Here is a 3458-nt window from a genome sequence, read left to right on the forward strand (position 1 = left end):
TAGGTATTAGAACCTCTTCTATAAGGTATACCTAACTAAACTATTATAAGAAAAAGAACTCTCTAGGCTATTTATACATAATTAAGAAATTAAAGCACGCCTATAGTAGAAGCTATACTAGCTATGCGAAGACGATTACCTAGGCTATAACTATATTTACTAGGCCTACTCTCTAGTAATCTATAGCGAAGAAGAGAGAGTAGTAGTTAAGATAGCTACTAGTACCTAGAGGCTAAATAACGAAGAGATATAAGTAGCTACGTATATAAACCTCTAACCTAAGAAAAAAAGTAGCTAGATAGTAATGCCTAAACTAATTAAAGAAATGTATAGTAAAGAATACTACGCTAAACTATAGAATTAGTATACTATAGAATACTAATACTATTAAGAATAATACTAAACTATAGAATAGAGGGCTTAGTACTCTAATTACTACACGCTTAATTATAGATAGTACTTTCTAGAATAGAAGTACCTATACTATAAAGAAAAAGCTAAAGATAAATATACAAAAACCTACTAGACTATATACTTACTAGAATAATACCTAGTATATATAGTAGAAAAGAAGTAGAGATTAGTACTAGCTACTCTCTTAAAGTTAAAAAACTAGTAGGCCTCTAAGGTAGAGGTCTAGCCTAGAAAGGCTCTATTTAGACTATAGGTAAGATTATTACTCTAAAACCTAGAACGCTACGCGTAAAAGCTATATTAGAAAATAAGAAGTTTATAGTATATATAGATAGTAGAGTAGTAAAAATATATATTTCTACTAGTCTAGTAAAACTATAAAATATACTATTTTAAGAGAAATAATAGCTATACTAAGTTTAACTTATAGATAACTAGCTACCTACCTTTAGCTAAGAATAGATTTACTTAGAGACTAAGGCATAGGTGTTAGATATCTAGAGAATATAGAAATAACAATTCTATAATATTATAGAACTAGAAAATATAGACGTACTTCTAGAGCTAGATTAGCTATAAAGATATAACTCTAATATTAGTTAGATTAGGTTAAAACTCTAGAAGAGGCCTAAGGTAGTATAGAAGGCTAGAGTAAGATACTACCTAAAAGCTTACTAAAAGCTAGAGGTAAAGATTAGAAGAATATCTCTTATAAGTTTAACAAAATAGATAAAGAGGTAACCTTAAGATATTAGCGTTATATAGATACGAAAGCTACAAACTAATATAAAGCAACTACTTTATAAGGTTAAAGAGAACTATAAGAAGTTTACGTTACTATTTAATAGACAGAATAATAGCGTTCTACCTAAATATAAACTATAGAACTATAAGATACCTATAGAAGATAAAGCTATACTAAAACCTAGACCTATATACCTACTTAGCTATACGTAAAGAGAGAAGCTCTAAAAATACCTAGAAAAACTTCTACGAAAAGAATATATTTAAGAAAGCTAAAGCCTAATAGTATTACTAGTACTATTTATACTAAAGAAAAATAGATAGTTAAGATTATATATTAACTACTAATAGCTTAACTAAGTAACTTAAAAGAACTAATATCTATTACCTATAATCTTATAACTAATAGACTAGCTTGTAGAAGTATAATAGTTTATAAAGTTTAATATTAGAAAAGAGTACTATAGAATACGAATTAAAAAAGAATATAAGTAGAAAATAGTATTTAGAATAAGAAAGAGTCTATATAAATACCTAGTTATACTATTTAGACTTACTAACGCACTAGTAATATTCTAAAGCATAATTAACGTAGCTCTATATAAATATATAGAAAGGTTTACTATAGCCTACCTAGATAATATACTTGTATACTTAAAAGAGAAACTAGAAGAATATAAAAACTATGTATAGAAAATACTATAAAAGCTTAAGAAATATAAACTTCTAATAGCCTCTTATAATAGTCTAGTTTAGAATTTACCTTAGGTTATATAACCTTAGGTTACGTAATTCTATTACGTAACCTAGCCTAGCGTCTTAGCGCTTAGCACCTCTGTATATAGAGAGCTCTTAGAGTATTCTTCTACTTCTTACCTTTAGATAGCTAAATTTAACCTAACCTACTCTACTAGCACTCTATTCTTATAGCTTGTAGAGACAGTACTGCCTATAGCTAACTTACCTAGCTAGGTGTTCTAGAACGCTTATAGTAGTAGAGACCGCGAACCTAGCTCTTACATTATCTAAAGGTTAATACCTCTTTGGCTAGAGACGGCGGCATAATATCTAGCTAAACTAAGTAGCCTTATTAAGAAGCGTTTACTAATAGCTATACTAAGGATTAGAGCTATAAGAGCCTAGTTACTTACCTTAAGAATCTATTAACGTTACTAATTAATTGCTTACTCTTTAGTACTGTATAAGACTACTAGTAGATCTAGTTAGTAGTAGAAAGATACTAGCACTAAGCTAAAGAGAGCTATTAAGAGCTCTATATACGAGAGGACTTCTACGAAACTTCTACGTGCGAAAACCCCCCCTCTTTACAAAATTACGAAAAGCTAACAACCTGCTACCTCGCTAGCAGCTAATACCTCTCTATTTCGAAAGCCGACAATTCTCTACTCTGCTAGCAGAACTAACAACCTCTCTGCTCTGCTAGCAGCTAAATACCTCCCCCCTTTGCTTCTTTCTTAATCGAAAAGCTAAATAAATCTAAACACTATAGAAGAACCCTCGCGAAGCTAATTCTAAGGTAGAACCTTGGCTCTACAATACCTCTTTACTCTAATAGTTCTTAAATCTAGAGCAGCGAACCTGCTAGCAGAATATACTAATTAATATTTCTATTACAAAAACTCTGTTTAGCAACACAACGTAATAACTAATAAGAATTAAAATAATAACTTTAACTAGAAGCTTGTAAGGCTTTACTAGAGTTTAGTAATACTAGAGCTATTATTAGCCTTAAGTTTGTTTACACTCTCTACCTTTGCTAAAGAGCTTTAAGAGCTCTTTCTAGAAACGCTAGCTAAAATTATTAATAAAATAGTTAGCTAATTATATATATAATAGGTATATAAATAATAAATCTACATGTATTACTAGATTACCGCTAACGCTCTTGCTAAGAGAGATAACGTATACGCGAAAAATCTAATATAGACTACTATTCTAGCTAAAAAAGACGCTAAAATCTAGTAACTACAAGCGTAATTAATCTACTCTAGAGACTAGCCTACTATGCTAGTTTAACGCGCGACGCGTTTCTCTACAATACTAATTATACGTAATTTAAGCGCGTTACTACTAGAGAATTTAATTCTAGGTTCTTACCTCTCTGTATACTAGCTAGCTACGCCTCTAGCGTTATAAGTGTAGAAGAGCTAATTAACGTACTCTACTAAGTTTCTAGATCTACTATTGTTATTAGATAGTAAGAGTATTACCTTTAAGTAGTAAAGAGACAGCTTATATAATAAACTTTAAGTAAACTAGAATTAGTATACTAGAGATAC

The sequence above is a fragment of the Trematosphaeria pertusa genome (assembly GCF_010094035.1).
Source record: "Trematosphaeria pertusa strain CBS 122368 unplaced genomic scaffold BU26scaffold_33, whole genome shotgun sequence".
Taxonomy (NCBI): Eukaryota; Fungi; Ascomycota; class Dothideomycetes; order Pleosporales; family Trematosphaeriaceae; genus Trematosphaeria; species Trematosphaeria pertusa.